General features: G+C 43.5%; 1 protein-coding gene across 2 annotated transcripts in view; it reads left to right on the forward strand.

The window, feature by feature from the left end:
* LOC141058191 (dispanin subfamily A member 2b-like) overlaps nt 1-18,059 on the forward strand; it is a 66,363-nt gene that overhangs the window by 20,913 nt on the left and 27,391 nt on the right. Inside the window, exon 1 of one of the 2 annotated variants that reach the window (XM_073554340.1) lies at nt 14,808-14,894. The exons of the other annotated variant lie outside the window; for it this stretch is intronic. The gene's annotated coding sequence lies outside the window, so the exon portion shown is untranslated. Of the gene's footprint in view, nt 1-14,807; nt 14,895-18,059 lie in introns of those variants that run through there. 2 annotated transcript variants of the gene reach the window in all.

Here is an 18,059-nt window from a genome sequence, read left to right on the forward strand (position 1 = left end):
TTATGGGATTCTGTCTTGTTTGAATTGTTTCTTGTCATTCCTATACTGGGTGTTGGAGTCTAAGGCTGCAGTCACACTAGCGAGAAATACGGACGAGCATTATGCAAGAGAAAATCACATAGCACTCGTCCCAATATTAATCTAAGGGGCAGCTCCCATCAGCTTTTTTTTTTTTTTTTTTTCCCCCCGGCCGTATTATACATGCTGAGAAAATCGCAGAATGCTGCGAATGTCACCGTATTACGCCAATGCAAGTCTATGGGGGCGAGAAAAATGTGTGACTTGCGAGAAATACGCACCGGTGTCCTCTAACAAAAGCCGGCAATTCAGTGCCTGATACAGTAAAATCTCACTAACATGTTTAATAAAGAATATATACATGCATAGACACACATATACATGTCATTTAGAGAGAAAAAATAATATACACGGTGTTCCAAATTATTATGCAAAAAATATTTCCTCATTTTCTCTAAATTACCTATATGAATTGCAGTCGTTTTCCAGTCATCTAATATTCTAGTATAATTGCAATGTTTTTGAACAAACTGGCTATGAAAACAGTATATTTTTAAAAATAAGAAACACTCAAAATGCATGTTCCAAATTATTATGCACAGCAGAGTTTTCAACCTTTTTATTGCTATTTTGAACAAAAAAAATGGTCAATTGTGAAATTATAAGCATTATCAGCTTATTACAAAATGAAATCAAACAGTTTTCAAGTCAAAACTTTATTCTAGGTGATGTTACATTTGCACATAGGACCCCTTGTTCGAAAGAAGCTTCTGAACGCTCTCGTCCATTGAATTTGTCAGTTTTTGGGAGGTTTGTTCTTCAATTGTTTTGCATGTGGACAGAATACCCTCTCAGAGCTGTTGCTTAGATGTGAACTGCCTCCCGCCATCATAGACACTCCTTGTGATGATGCTCCAGAGGTTCTCAATGGGGTTGAGGTCAGGGGAAGATGGTGGCCACACCATAAGTTTGTCCTCTTTTATGCCCATAGCAGCCAGAGATGCAGATGTGTTATTTGCAGCATGAGACAGTGCATTATCATGCATGAAAATGATCTTGCTGCGGAAAGCACAGTTCTTCCTCTTGAACCATGGCAGGAAGTGCTGTTTTTTAGAAACTCCACATAGATTATGGAGTTCATCTTTACCCCTTCAGGGATCCTAAAGGGGCCAACAATCTCTCTCCCCATGATTCCAGCCCAAAACATTACTCCACCTCCTCCTTGTTGGCGCCTTAGCCGTGTTTTCATGGGGTGTCCATCAACCAGCCATCCTCCACTCCATCCATCTGGACCATCGAGCGTTGCACGGCACTCATCGGTGAACAAAACAGTTTGGAAGTCAGTCTTCATGTATCGTTTGGCCCACTGGAGCCGTTTCTGCTTGTGTGCAGTGGATAGAGGTGGTCGACAGGATGGCTTACACACAGCTGCAAACCTCTGAAGGACCCTGCATCTTGTTGTTCGGGGGACGTTGGAGGCACCAGCAGCTTCAAAAACTTGTCTGCGGCTATGACAAGGCATTTTTGCAGCTGCTCTTTTATCCTGACGCAATTGCCTGTTGGAAAGAGTCCTCAATTTTTCCTTATCAGCACGCACAGGTGTGTGCTGGGAATCAGCTACATACTACTTGATTGTGCGATGATCACGATGAAGTGTCTTGGCAATGTTGATTGTAGTCATGCCTTGACTCCACAATTTGTTGCTCCTCAGCAGCCGACACATCCTTTTTCTTTCCCATTTTGGCAAAAAATGTAGGCTGCTTAATAATGTGGAACAGCCTTCTTAAGTAGTCTTGCCTTTATTTGGACACACCTGCCAAACTAATTTGCACAGGTATCTGCAATTGCTTTCAGTGATATAAAGAGCCCTGACACACATCACCATCAATGAGTTAAAATGACAAACTTTCTAACCTTATCACTCCTAAACTCTTTTGGCATAATTTGGAACACAGTTTATATATATATATATATATATATATATATATATATATATATATATATATATATATATATATTACTGTTGTGAGTTCATTTTTCCCTTCACTATTGAGGTCTGATGAACTCCCTCCTCTGGTGAAGGAAGGTAGTGAGGCTGATTATCAGACACCAGGGCAGCTAGATGATGACTGGGTGGCTGGAATTGAGGACTGGATATAAGGCTGCCGACGCCCTTCTTCCTGGCTGGTGATTTTCCTGCTGGATTCTTGGAGACCAGTCTGATTCCTGCATCTCAAAGCTAAGTTTTTCTGCTCTTCTTTGTACTCTTCTGTTTTGTTTTTGTTTTGCCTTGTTTTTTGGGAGTTCTGCCATCCCCGGCCGGGGGTGAGCTGAATTCCATTTTTGTCTCTGATCTGTTGATCTTTTGCTCTGTCTTCAGAATATACCTGAGTGCTGATATAGTCTTTTGAAGCCTAGCGACTTCAGGGCCTGTTTTTCCTATCAGTCGGTTGGCTCATTTTGATAGGGATTTTGCGGATGGCAGACAGCAGCTTTCCTATCCTGTCCTGTGTAGTTAGCTTGGGCCCCATCATTTGCTCAACCTATCTTTCTATCTGTGTTAGTGTTTTCCTCTTGCTTCACCATCATTATGTTGGAGACTGCCTATTGCTTTGGGGTCTGCTCTGGGGCAGTTTAGGTTTTCCCCTTTCTGTCTTTAGGCTATATAGTTCTCTGGCTGTGATCGAGGGGTCTAGGGCACCGTAGGAACCCCCCACGGCTACTGCTAGTTGTTGTGGATAGGTTCAGGGGTCTGCAATCTGATAGCTGCCAACCTCTCTGGTTTTTCTGGACTTAGCTGGTATTTTGTTTTTTCTTCCTTCGGTGACTCATCATAACATATTACACGCACACTATGAACCCATTCTGGCAAGCACTTTTATTGCTATATGGTCTTCCATCCTGGTATGTGCTGCCCCCCTCCTATCCTGGTATGTATGGTACCCCCTCATCCCTATGCTGGTATACATGGTACCCTCACCCCCCCCCCCCCCCCAATCCTGGTATGCATGCATCCCCTCACCCCTATTAAACTGCACACATACAAAAAAAACAGACATTTATACTCCTTTCTTTCCTGTGCTCCAGCGCTGTCCTGTTCTGTTGGAGGCCGGGGGAAGAGCGCCGAAGTACGTGCATGCCCATACCACGCTGTCTGGCGCCATATTGCTGAAGACACACTGCAAATGTCTTCAGTAAAATGGCGACGGATAGCGCTATGCGAATGCGCGATTCTCTCGCACACTCCTGCTCCGGAAGAAGAGAAACACTGCGGCAACACTCCTCCCGGTGAGGTAAGTATGGTGCCGGAGATTGCGGTATGCAGTGTCTATGCATACGGCCATCTCCAGTGCCATACTCGTTACCTGTAATGCTGGATGCCTCATACTGTCTGGAGCCAGACTGCGCAGTCTATAAAGGCTTCAGACAGAGTGACGCTCCCAGTGTGTGTATATATATATATATATATATATATATATATATATATATATATAATATATATATATATATTGCATATTTATACTTCATAGTGTTCTACATAGCATAATAGCTGCTAAATCAACTGCTGGCTTCTGTAAAATCACTACAGAACCTGACATGAAATTACACATGATTTACATATAGTAAACCATTTAATTTTTTAATGTCTTACACTAATCTAATTAGTCAGTGTGTAAAATTTGGGACATGTAGGTGTTAATTTGTTGAAAAAATTGTGTGGGCTCCCATGTCTTTTCTGGCACTTGGCCTCTCTATTCCCATTTAGTGGTGGCTCATGGGTTAATAATGGGTTAATGTCACCTTGCTATTGAAAGGTGACATTAAGCCTGGTTGTTAATGAAGAGGTGTCAATAAGACACCTATTCATTATTAATCCTGAAGTTGTAAAGGGTTAAAAAAGACACACATTAATTACAAATTCTTTTAATGAATTAATGACATCAAGTTTTTGACAATTTAGTATGCTGTCAATCCAACAAAAGCCCTTGCTCAGTGTAAAAAAAAAAAAAAATAAATAACACTAACAATCTAACAATATCATTAACTCTCTGCCGCTCAGTCAGGTCCCCCACTGCAATCCATCACAAGGGGTTAACTAGTTTACAAAGGAACCCTTGCTAATGCTACCAGCCCTGCAGTAAACCACTGCAGATTGAATTAAATCATGTCTGCGCAGGCGCCCTGGCTGACCGGAGATGAACTGATTAGCGTGGGAATGTACCTGAATATTTTCCCACGCTGTCAAGTTCACCTCAGGTCAGCCGGGGACTTTGTGCAGCCTCAGTGACGTCAGCGGTTGTCACCACTCCATTATTAACCAGGCTTAATGTCACCTTTCAATAGCAAGATGACATTAACCCATGAGCCAAGGGAATGGGAATAGGGAATGGGAATAGAGAGGCTAAGTGCCAGAAAAGGCTCATCTTATAAATGCGCCTTTTCTGGGGTGGTTGGGGGCAGATGTTTGTAGCCAGGGGGGGCCAAATACAATGGTCCCTCTCTAGGCTATTAATATCTGCCCTCACTCACTGGCTTTCCCTCTCTGGCAGAGAAAATAAAGCGGGAGCCCACACAGTCTTTAAACTAATTTACCTGTTAATTTAATACCTACATGTCCAAAATTTTACACACATACACTAATCAAATTATTAGTCAAAGACCCATAAAAAATGAAATGGTTTACTGTATGTAAACTGTCATTTCATGTCGGGTTTTGTAATTTTACTGAAGCCGGCATTTGATTTAGCGGCAATTATGCTATGTAGAACCCTATGAACTATAAATGTGTCTCAATGACGTGTGTGTGTATCTTTTGTGTTTTAACCTGCCATTGGGATCCATTATGTCCATTTTGCAAGCTGACGAAAAATCTCATCATACGGCTGTCACACGGAAGCTTGAATGTGAGAAAATCGCATCCTGGCTTTACAATCGGTTGGCATACGGATCACTGCTCATGAAACATTTGTGCGATTTCTGGTCCGTGAAAAACTGACTTTTATACGTTGTGCGTGACTCCAGCCTAATCTATTTCTCAAAACATTGGAATTCTCCACTACCTGGATGATTTTCTTTTTATTGGCCCCAACTTCCAATGATGGTCTGCAAGCCATTAAAAAATTAATTTTAATGTGTCATAATTTGAGTCCGTATTGCACGCGAAAAGACATTTTTTTTTTTTCCAACTAATGTAATAGAATTCTTAGGCATAACCCTCGATTCCTGCAAAATGGAATGCAGACTTACTGAAGAGAGAGATTTCAAATTGTGCAACGCCCTTCCACTTTTTCTATCAAAAAAAGTAAGATCACCCTGAAAGAACTACAATCTTTATTAGGACTTTTTTAAATTTTGCTCTGCGGATTATCCCAATATGTCGTCCTTTCTCTCTCTAGGTGCCTTCATGATGCGACAAAAAGGCCTTTCTTCACTAGGCTTGCATATGAGTCAGTTCAGACCTGAAAGAAATACCAAAATTTGGCATTTTTCTGAATTTAACGCGAAATCATGCTGACAAACCCCAGTTGCATTAGCAGACACTTTTCCTTTTTAACCCCTTACCTACAATGGACGTAATATTCCATCCATGTGACCCTGGACCTAATTACCATGGACGGAATATTACGTCCCAGCGATCAGCGGTGCCCACGTGGTGAGCGCCGCTAATCGCGGCCGGGTGTCAGCTGATTGTGCCGGGTGTCAGCTGTGATAATGTGTCAGGGGCGGTCACGGACCGCCCCTGACACGTTAACCCCTTGCACACCGCGATCAAACGCGATCGCGGTGTACCGGGGGTTAAAGGGAAGCATCGGCAGGGAGGGGGCTCCCTCCTTGCTTCCCTGAGCCCCCCCACAGCAGCGCAATGTGCAGCGCTGCTGCGGGGGTCTCTTTCCCTACAGGCCCCCGGATCCAAGATGGCGACAGGGGCCTTCGGGGGCCTGTAGGGAGCTGACTTCCTCACTGCCTGCAAAGCGCAGGCATGAGGAAGTCTGCAGAACTGCCTGTGACAGATTGCTGATCTGTCACAGTGATCTGTGATGTGACAGATCAGCGATCTATCACAGGACAGTGATGTCCCACCTGGGACAAGGTAATAAAGAAGAAGGAAAAAAAAAAAAAGTGTTAAAAATAATTTAAAAAAAATCGCTAAATAGTAAAAAAAAAAAAAAAAAAAAATTCCCCAATAAATTCATTTTTTCAAAATAAAAAAAACAAGTACACATATTTGGTATCGCCGCGTCCGTAGCGACCCGCCCTATAAAACTGTCCCATTAGTTATCCCCTTTAGCGAACCCCTTAAAAAATAAAAGCAAAAAATGATTTATTATCATACCACTGAACAAAAAGTGCAATAACACGCGATCAAAAAGACGCATATAAATATCCATGGTACCGCTGAAAACGTTATCTTGTCCCGCAAAAAACGAGCCGCCATACAGCATCATCAGCAAAAAATAAATTATAGCTCGCAGAATAAAGCGATACAAAAATAATAACTTTTTATGTAAAATTGTTTTCATTGCAAAAAACCGACAAAACATAAACGACCTAAATGAGGTATCGCTGTAACCGTACTGACCCGAAGAATAAAAACGCTTTATCAATTTTACCGCACGCGGAACCGTGTAAACGCACCCCCCAAAAGAAATTCCTGAAACGCTGGTTTTTGTTCATTCTGCATTCCAAAAATCGGAATAAAAAGCGATCAAAAAATGTCACGTGCCCGAAAATGGTACCAATAAAAACGTCAACTCGTCCCGCAAAAAATAAGACATCACATGACTCGGTGGGTCAAAATACGGAAAAATTATAGCTCTCAATATGTGGTGATGCAAAAACTATTTTTACAATAAAAAGTGTCTTTTAGCGTCTGACAGCTGCCAAACATAAAAACCGCCATAAATAGTAAATCAAACCCCCCCCGTTATCACCCCCTTAGTTAGGGAAAAATAATAAAACTAAAAGAAAATGTATTTATTTCCATTTTCCCATTAGGGTTAGGGGTGTGTTGGGGTTAGGGTTGGAGTTATAATTGGGGGGGTTTCCACTGTTTTGGCACATCAGGTGCTCTCCAAAGGCAACGTGGCGTCTGATCTCAATTCCAGCCAATTCTGCGTTGAAAAAGTCAAATGGTGCTCCTTCCCTTCCAAGCTCTGCCATGCGCCCAAACAGTGTTTTACCCCCACATATGGGGTATCAGCCTACTCAGGACAAATTACAAAACAACTTTTGGGGTCCAACTTCTCCTGTTACCCTTAGGAAAATAAAAAATTGGGGGCATTTTTGCTGAAAAAAATGATTTTTTTTATTTTCTCACCCAGGCGTTATAAACTTCTGTGAAGCACTTGGGGGGTTCAAAGTGCTCACCACACATCTAGATAAGTTCCGTGGGGGGTCTAGTTTCCAAAATGGGGTCACTTGTGGGGAGTTTCCACTGTTTAGGTACATCAGGGGCTCTCCAAAAGCAACATGACACCCGCAGACCATTCCATCAAAGTCTGCATTCCAAAACATCACTACTTCCCTTCCGAGCCCCGACGTGTCCCCATACAGTAGTTTTCTCCCACATATGGGGCGTCAGCCTTCTCAGGACAAATTGGACAACAACTTTTGGGGTCCAATTTCTCCTGGTACTCTTGGGAAAATAAAAAAAATGGGGACTAAAAGATGTTTGTGGCAAAAATACGATTTTTTTCATTTTCACGCCCGGGCGTTATAAACTTCTGTGAAGCACTGGGGGGTTCAAAGTGCTCACCACACATCTAGATAAGTTCCTTGGGGGGTCTAGTTTCCAAAATGGTGCCATTTGTGGGGGATTTCTACTGTTTTGGTACATCAGGGGCTTTCCAAACGCGACATGGTGTCCGATCTCAATTCCAGCCAAAAACGTCAAATGGCGCTGCTTCCCTTCCGAGCTCTGCTATGCGCCCAAATAGTCGTTTACACCCACATATGGGGTATCAAATTGCACAATAACTTTTAGGGTCCTGTTACCCTTGGAAAAATAAAATAAAAATTGGGGGTGAAAAGATCACTTTTTTTTTTTTTTGAAAAAATATTATTTTTTTTAATTGTACCGCTGTACGTTATAAACTTCTGTGAAGACCTTGTGGGTTCAAAGTTCTCACCACACATCTAGATAAGTTCCTTGGGGGGTCTAGTTTCCAAAATGGGGTCACTTGGGGGGGGGGGGGGAGGGGTTTCCACTGTTTAGGTACATCAGGGGCTCTCCAAACGCGACATGGCGTCCGATCTGAATTCCAGCCAATTTTGCATTTAAAAAGTCAAACGGCGCTCCTTCCCTACTGAGCTCTGTCATGCGCCGAAACAGTGGTTCCCCCCCACATATCAGGTATCAGCGTATTCAGGACAAACTGCACAATAACTTTTGCAGTCCAATTTCTCCTGTTACCCTTGGTAAAATAAAGAAAATTGAACCTGAAGTATTTTTTTTGTGAAAAAAAAGTTAAATGTTCATTTTTTTTTTTTTAAATATTCAAAAAATTCCTGAGACGCACCTAAAGGGTTAATAAACTTCTTGAATGTAGTTTTAAGCACCTTAAGGGGTGCAGTTTTTAGAATGGTGTCACTTTTGGGTATTTTCTATCATATAGACCCCTCAAAGTGGCTTCAAATGTGATGTGGTCTCTAAAAATAAAATGGTGTTGCAAAAATGAGAAATCGCTGGTCAATTTTTAACCCTTATAACTTCCTAATAAAAAAAAAATTTTGGTTCCAAAATTGTGCTGATGTAAAGTAAACATGTGGGAAAGGTTATTAAGTTTTTTTTGTGTGCCGTATCGCTGTGATTTAAGGGCATAAAAATTCAAAGTTGGAAAATTGCGAAATTTTCGCCAAATTTCCGTTTTTTCACACAAATAAACGCAAGTTATTTGAATGCAATTTTACCACTAACATGAAGTACAATATGTCACGAGAAAACAATGTCAGAATCACCGGGATCCATGGAAGCGTTTCAGAGTTATGACCTCATAAAGGGACAGTGGTCAGAATTGTAAAAATTGGCCCGGGAGTTAACGTGCAAACCACCCTTGGTAGTGAAGGGCTTAATATCACCATCTTTTTTTTTTTTTTTTTTTTTTCCGCCAGTGGTCCACATTTAGTCAAAACGCACCAGATGCGGAATCAACATCCTGGCCAGTCTTTATGGGACATAATTCTAATTTAATCCCCTACCTTATGGAGCATTCACTAGCAGAAAGATCATGGGCCGATTTACTTGCCTGCATGGCAACAATGGATACATTTTTGTAAAGAGAATGAAAAATTTTAATTTTTCAACTTGTAGGTCTATGTCTGGTCTAAAATTTGCGGAGTTCTTAGGCCTTAGTTTATCTTATTTAGCGGTGGCCAAGATGTTTGCCAGAGTCTTTTTAAAATTATTGGGGAAAAATCTCTTAATGGGATTATTTCCAATAAAACTATTTTTAAAGGGTTTCAAACAGAACAATTTTAAGCCAGATGCTAGACACCCTATAACTATTTCTCTTCTAAAAGATCTTTATCACTAAGGAAAGTATGATTCTTCGGCATTAAATCAATCTTGTTTTGTTCCGATTTTTTTTCGGTGCCCTTAGAATAGGTGAACTAGTTTCGGTAAAGAAAACTGATCCATCTGGGCTCATGCCATCCAACATTACATTGCATGATTCTTGCGTTACTCTATTCATAAAATCTAAAACTGACCAAATGGGTAGATAGTCAAGATTAGTAATAGAATCTAAAACCGACCCAGTTGTTTGCCCCGTAACAAACATAAAAAAGGCTACAGAAGAGAACTAGTCTACCTGGCCCACATTATGTTTATAAAGACAGACTGTTGTTGGTGTACTGTCAATTCACCTCTATACTCAAGAAATGTGTAATCATTTTAGGAAAAGAGAACCTCAAAATAACATCTCATTCTCTTCGTATCGGAGCAGCCACAGCGGCTGCCAGATCTGGTTTGTCCAACTATAAAATTATGGAATTAGGCAGATGGGATTCATCTAGGTTTAAACTTTGTTAGATGTGATTTTATACAAATGCTAACTGTTAAATTCAATTTCAGGTCCGCTTATAGTCTGGATAGTTGGACATTCCTTTTATTTTTTGGGCACAGAAGAGTTAGCCAGCGTTCATATACCGAAAACTTGTCTTTCAGTCCAAGTCTTTTTTGGCATAGTATTGTTGTCATTAAATGGTGGCGTAATTTTGTTAACCCCTTACTAACTGCTGACGTGATGGTACGTTAGCGGTCAGTATCCCTTGCTTTGAGGTGGGCTCTGGCGGTGAGCCCACCTCAAAGCCGCGACATGTCAGCTGTTAACAAAAAACTAGCACATCGCCGACCCCCCCCCTTTAATGATTGGGGTTTAGCAACGCGTTGCCTTGACAACCAGAGGTCTTGGAGACCTCTATGGTTGTTGCCGGCAGATTGCTATGAGCGCCACCCTGCGGTCGGTGCTCATATCAATGCTGTATTTATGCTACATATAGGCGATCTGATCATCACCTCTATGTAGCAGAGCCAATCAAGTATGGCATGCCAAAAGTAAAAAAAAGTGTTTAAAAAAAAATTAAATAAAAAAACAAAGATTAAATCACCCCCCTTTTTGCCCCAATCAAAATTAAAACCTTAAAAAGATCAAACCTACACTTCTGGTATCACAGCATTCAGAGTCGCCCGATCTATCAAAGAAAAGGATTAACCTGATCGCTAAACGGCATAGCGAGGAAAAGAAATCAAAACGCCAGAACTTTTTTTTTTTTTTTTTTTTTTTTGCCGTGACATTGTATTAAAATGCAATAACAGGCTATCAAAAGAACATATCTGCACAAAAGTGGTATCATTAAAAATGTCAGCCTGGCACGCAAAAAATAAGCCCTCACTCAACCCGAGATCATGAAAAATGGAGACTCTACGGGTCTCAGAAAAGTGCGCTTTTATTTATTTTTTTTTTCAGCAAACTTTGGAATTTTTTTCACCAGTTAGATAAAAGAGAACCTAGACATTTAGTGAACCTAGCAAAAAAGTCAAACAAAAAACAAGTGTGGGATTGCACTTCTTTTTTTTTTTTTTTTTTCCAATTTCACCATACTTGGAATATTTTTCCTGTTTTCGAGTACAAGACATGGTAAAACCAATGGTGTCATTCACAAGTACAACTCGTCCCGCAAAAAATAAGCCCTCAAATGGCCATATTGACTGAAAAGTAAAAAAAAAAAGTTATGGCTCTGGGAAGAAGGGAAGCGGGAAATGAAAATGCAAAAACTGCTCCAATCATTAAGGGGTTAAAGAATACAGAAAGCTGTTTAACCAGCTTCCTCATCCTGATTTAGTCACTTTTCCATTTAGGTGGGGAGCGATCATGGTGAAGTCAAAACCCTAGATTTATTAGCTTTCATGAGAATGGATGTTTCTAATCTTAAACAATCTTGTCCAGGTTGTTTTTTTATGAAATTGTTATCAGATTAATTTGGAAAGGAAATAAATTATCATTCTTAGAAAAAAAAATATGCAAGAGAATTAAGAGGCATGGTGAAATTCTTGATTTTATTAAATTGTTTCCTGTTTAGACGTATGGAATTAGGTTTTCTACCAGGGATATACAGGAACGACATGGTGCATTTGTCTGACATCGGACTGGACATATTTAACCTAGGTTTATAATCAATAGTGGAAAAATGGCTGTGAAGTGGGGGGGGGGCATGCCTTGGTAAGGCATGGCATTAGGGTAAATCGCCCTATATCAGGGTGGATTGGTTATTGGTTAAAGTAATGATTATTCAGAGAATTTATTGCATATTGTTCTAAGTAACCCTAAATAGAACATCACGGCCATTTCTTCCAAGTTTCTGTGTCTCTTGTTTTTATTTATGCATGAATGGGTCTTGTGATGCCATGTTTCCTGTTTCTGGAAAACGAATTCCAAAATCTGTACATTGCACTCTCCCTGTATGGTAGTCTGTGCTGAACGATCTGATGGTTGACATTGGACCAACCTCAATGCCTGATGTACACTTACTGTAAACTTGCTAACCAAGCCTTAGTGTCTTTGAATTCATGAAATTATGGCAGAGGTGCTGAAGTTGAGCCATACAGACATATCCTCAATTTGGAGGTATGACAGGCAGCAATGGTACACAACAGATCTTTTAGAAGAAATATAGTATGCTGGAAGCAGGGTAAAGGGGTGGTCTGGTCTAAATCGATAAGGCTAGTTTCACACTAGTATTTCCTGGAGCTGCGGAGGGATGCACACGACTGCTGTCAAGCTCCACCTATGGGCGCATGACTCTGCATGCGACCTGCGTACCCCATCTCTAGCACTGGGTGCGCAGGTATGTGTTTGCCGGCACGTGCGTCCTTTTGATGGTGCGCCGATCGCACCAAAATGCCACACTGTGCGTTTGGCGCACCGTCAAAAGGACACATGCGCCGGCAAACACATACCTGCGCACCCAGTGCTAGAGATGGGGTACGCAGGTCGCATGCAGAGTCATGCGCCCATAGGCGGAGCTGACCAGAGGAGGCATGGCAGGGGCGGAGCTTCACGACGGCTGTGCGCATCCCTCCGCAGCTCCAGGAAACGCTAGTGTGAAACTAGCCTAAGTCTGCAGTCCCTCTGTATGATTGCAGACTTATGAATCCCCCGGTGCTTGCACTGCAGGAATTCACCAATTTGTGACCAGGGACTGAAGGGTATGTATGTGTTTAACTATTCTCTTTTCCATTAGGTCTATGACATCATGTGATTAAAAAACTGTGTAGCTGAATCCTTTTACCCTCCTGTGTTTAAACAGGAAGTCTATTTTTCCCTGCATGAGTCATCACTGCAAAAGCCCACACGGAAAGGAGGGAGCAGCTGGGTCAGGAGATGGAAGAGGGGAATGATAAATGCAGGGAAAAGAGACTTTCTGTTTCTACATAAAGACTAAACTAGGTGGAAAGGCAAAATGAGTAATATAAAATGACTGCAATATATTAAGAGGACAAAAATTTTGATTGGAGACCTTATTTAAGCATCGCTCATGTATGTTCGGCCCACTCCATGTAATTTTTATCACCAAAAAAATACTTATGACCCCATTGATCAGTCCAAATTGACTAGAGAACACACTTCAGAACCACTAAACAAATACTAACAGCTCACATGCAGAGGCATAAGTCACTGTATACTATCATAAGGGAGGGCACTATATAATAAAGACACTACTGTATCTAAATATTAAGGAAGAACGCTATATAAAATAAAAGGCAATTCTAAAGATACTACTGGAGAATGCTGTATATAATTAAGGACTATACTCAGAGGCGGAGATACCATTGGGGCAACAGGTGCGTTGGCACAGGGGTCCAAGGCTTAAGAGGGCCCACTTGAACCTCCAAACCAGCAATCTGCTTCTGTCACAGACCTATTAAATTACAAGGGGGCCCTCTTCTGTGTCAGTACTTGTCAATGCTATACATTCTACTGGAGGACACAGTATGTACTAAGGGAAGACCTGATGCATGCTATTGTTGGACACATGCTTTACAGGATAAGGGCAAGCACTGTATGGAGTAGTGTACCTAGGAATTCAGCAAAGGGAGGGGATGTGACAAACACCTGAGTGGGCTCCCAACCCAGATAGTGCAGAGACCTGTTTATATAGTATATACGTTTTCACTGTTTAACTACACCTACCATTATATACTAAACAATAGTAGAGGTATGCAGGGAGTCGTCATTGCACCATCAAGATTGTTTTCGCAACTGCTACAGTGCAGATTTTCTTCTCTTACTGTCTTAAGCCCCCGTCACACATAGCGATCTCGTTAGCAAGATCGCTGCTGAGTCACAAGTTTTGTGACGCAACAGCGATCTCACCAGCGAGATCACTGTGTGTGACACTGACCAGTGACCGCCCCCCCCCCCCTGCCGGTTATCGCTGATCATCCTGGAATGGCCAGGACTTTTTTTTATCGCTGGTCTCCCGCTGGCCAGCATGCATCACTGCGGGAGACCAGCGATCAGCGCGCTGGTAACTAAGGTAAACGCATCCATTTTTTCCTCAAACATGGAGAAATTTTAAAAAAAATCCTCCCCCCCCCCCCCCCCCTTCTCCTGTTTAACAGTCTCTTAAAAATGACCCACACCCTGATGTCGTCTGACCAAATACTAAACATGTGAACTTAGCATTAGGGAGCGCAAATTCTCCACTGCTAAAATTCTCTCAAATGCTAAAGCTACCGCCTGCCATGCTAGAGGTTGTGAGTTTGAATCCTAGTCAAAACCATACTTCAAGAGGAGCAAATGAATTTTAAGGACCGTTTCACACGTGTGTGTAATTCTTTCGGCACACGTGGCAACTGTGTGCCGCATCAGTACCTCATGAACGGGCACCAGGGACGAAGCGCTACAGAAAGTGATATTCTAGGTGCGGAAGACTCTCTTGTCATTCTCCCCTGCTAGAGATGCGATTATCGCGAGCAGCGAGAGAATGATGAGGGTTGTAGACAAATGATACCAGTGCCTCTTGCCAAACAAAAGTTCTTGCATCAACAGCTCTATGCAGACTGCCCTATGATGTTGGGGTATTTTGCAGAAAAGTTCTTAGGAATGCTATGTAAAAAGCAGGTGTGGCATTTTCTTAAACTTTGTCAATGTTTGCCAGCTGCAGGTGTGTTCGTTACACGATATGTACTCATTCAACTAACACTTCCTCGTGGAGAAGACTGGTTAGTTCAGTAATGGTGTTCCTTTAATGTGTATTGACACGTCTTTGTGTTCATGCTTCTATAGGCAAAGGTTTGGCAGTCGTGGGCGGGGAGAAGCCGGGGAAACGCCTGTACAACTAGTGCAGTCTCAGGCCTCGGAAGCTTGCAAAAGGTATATATATATTTTTTTTTTTCCTCTAATAACCCAGCACGACAGCATACAGGAGGATGTTGCCTCACCCTAATAGGGACAGGCAATGTAAAAAAGTCAAATGGCCCCTCCCACATCCCCTCATCAGTGTTTTTTCCTGTCTCTATGGAGATGAAGCTGTCATCCTAGAATCCACTATGCCACCAGCAGACACTGGGGGAAGATTACTAGCCTGGCAGCAGGAGATCACTTCGTCCTACCTCTAACTTGCAGATGCTGCTCCTGTCTCCTGTGGACTCTCCCCTCCAGTCTGTGCTTTTGGGTAAGGTCTGGGGGTCTTCAGGCTGGAGGCCTCTCTGAGCTCTATAGCCCATCTCCTCCCTCCTCCTCATGCTCCGGACTTGAGAAGCATGTGACACCGTGTGCTGAGACTTCCAGCTTGTGTCCTAGCTGGAGCGCATGTGACGCGGTCTGGTCACCGTAAGTGACGTCAGACAACAAGCATCTTTTGATGAGGTCAGTTCTGGTTTCTGAGTTTCACGGTGGAACACAGATGTGCAAGACCTGGAGGAGGCAAGCAGTATAACCGCTTGTGATCGCTGCCTTGCTCTCTCACCTAGATAAGGGGAGGAGTCCCACTAATGTAGAGGAGGTGCCGGGTCCGGTTGCCTATATAAGAGCCCTGGACAGGAGACAGACTAAAGGTGGGTCCATGGAGAGTTTGGTGGGATGGCTAGTGAACCACCAGAGGTCAGATATGCTTCCATCTACAAAGACGTTCCTAGGGGTTCTACTGGATTCTCATAGGCAGATATTCTCTTTACCAAAGCAAAAACCGATCCAGGCATCCTACAAAGCAAAAGATCGATATCTGTAAGGTTTGCTAGATCTGTCCTCGGCTCCATGACATCTTGCATCCTGACAGTAGCCTAGGCCCAAGTGTATATGGGACGCCCTCACACCCAGGGCTGTGGGGTACTCGGTACTGGGCCCGGTGAATCTCAGTGGGAGTTGTCACGGTAGCTGTGACCCGGCCCGTGGCCCTGGGCGCCCATTGTAAATGTTCAGTGTGAATGAGTAATTCGTGACTCCACCTGTGGTGTTCGGCAATGTAGATGTTAGGCCGACGCTGCAGACAGATCCTCTGGGACAGATGGTGTGGTGCAGCAGTGATGGTATAGCCCTCTACAGGCAGGGCTGTTGTCCCAGGGCAGAGTAGATGTGGTGACACTTAGATGGTGTAGTGTCAGGTGCAGGGGATGTAGCAGTGCCGGGCAGGTTGATGCAGGAATTAGTGGAGGACACCAGGGCATGTAGTTCCAAAGCTTTACTCAGTCTGTTGTACAAACAGGTGCCCACTTCTGTGCCGGGTCCTCTGGGTCTGGGACTTGGTCAACCCCCAGGCCAGATGGAATACTCCTTTCCAACACTCCGCCAACTTGTGCCTTTCTGAACGTCTCCTCTTATAGCGCCTTTAGATGAAGTACTCCTAGTACTGAGTTACACTGGATTTCCTCTTGTCTGATGTTCCTATCAACTCTACTTGTACGGCAGACAGCTGTAGCCTGCTTCGGGGACTCCGTGCTACTGAGTCCTGGCTCACTATCCAGTTGCTGTGGTGCCCCCAAGTCTTGTGTGGGAATAAAGTGGTCACTACTACTATTCCTCCGGTGTCTGCTGCAGGACCATTAGTATCCGTACAACCTCGGGGACCGGGCCCCAGCCTTGCGCTTAGAACTTCTAGGAAGGGTTCTCTTCTCACCCACGTCCTCTGTTCTCTTACTCCTCACGTTCCGTACTAATCCTTTCTTTCTATGGAGAGTCAGGCTTTCAGTCTATGTTGTCTCCCTCTCCCGCAGACCCAGGTCACTGGGATCTGCTGCAGCACTTCCATCCATCCCTCTCTCTAGGGATCTTCTCTCTCCTTCCAACTACTGACTAACTTAAACTCTTCCCGCTCCTTGAAATGTAATCTAACTCCACTCATCTCCCAGCACGTTTCGTGTTCCAAGCAGGGAGCCACCAATGGGTGCATTGTTGCACTCCAAGCAGGGAGTCGCCAAAGGTGCTTTGCTACACTACTTTGTGGTGTGGGGTGCAGGTGTTGGAGCGTGGTCAGGAGTCTCCACCTTACCTGGATGGTGGGATACCACACCTCAAGAGGAGGTGCAGTACCTCTGTGGCGACTGAGCCTCAGGGGCACCACACATACTATAACCCTCCAGACCCATATTCCTACAAATTGTGATGGATCCCCAGAGTCCCTGAACAGACAAGGAAATCCCAATACCTGCCTAGGTAAAAGCCTCTCTATCATGGTGGATAAGCCCAAGTAACCTAAACAGGGAAGTCCCTTGGATCCAGGACCCTCTGGTGACTATACTGGTAGATGCCATCAAGAGGATGAGGAGCCATTGTCTCCCAAACCTCCTTCCAGGGACTCTGGTCAGCAGAGATCAGCCAGCAATTTCTGATCCAAGACTCCTATGTGAAAGTCTATTCAGGCAACGTAACTATAGTCACGCACTTCTGTTACCAAGGAATCATGAAACGCGAAGACCTGAGGGCATTCTCTGCAAGAATATTCCTCTGGACCAAAGAACATCTTCTCTCCTAATCAGCCCTTCATATAAAGGGATCAGTCAATGTACAAGCCAACTTCCTGAGCAAGAGAGATATTCACCCTGGAGAATGGAGTCTAAATTCATAAGTCTTCCAGGAAGTGGGGTTACTCAGAAGTAGATCTTTTTGCAGGATGCCAGAATGCAAATGGATCGCCTTCCCAGGGCTGTGGGGGTGCTCTGCATCGGGCCCGTTGATCTCAATGGGAGTTGACCCGGTCTGTGGCCCTGGGGCTCCATTGCAAAAGGGGGTAAAAGAACAATGAAATAGGATTGATGAATGGTTCGTGACGACACCTGTGGTGTTCGGCAAGTGAGATGTTAAGCCGACGCTGCATGCAGATCCCAGGGCAGTGTAGTTGTAGGGGTAGCTGAGAGGCGCAGGCAGTGTAATAGCTGGTACTCGGATGTAGCAGTGCTGGTTGTGTGGGCGCAAGAATCAATGGAGGACACCAGACCTTGTAGTTCCGAAGCTTTACTCAGTCTGTAGTACACACAGGTGCCTGCCTCTGTACTGTGTTCTCCGGGTCAGAGGCTCAATCAACCTCCAGGTCAGATGGAATGC

This window comes from Dendrobates tinctorius, unplaced genomic scaffold (genome assembly GCF_039654945.1).
Source record: "Dendrobates tinctorius isolate UK_male_01 unplaced genomic scaffold, ASM3965494v1 ptg000211l, whole genome shotgun sequence".
Taxonomy (NCBI): Eukaryota; Metazoa; Chordata; class Amphibia; order Anura; family Dendrobatidae; genus Dendrobates; species Dendrobates tinctorius.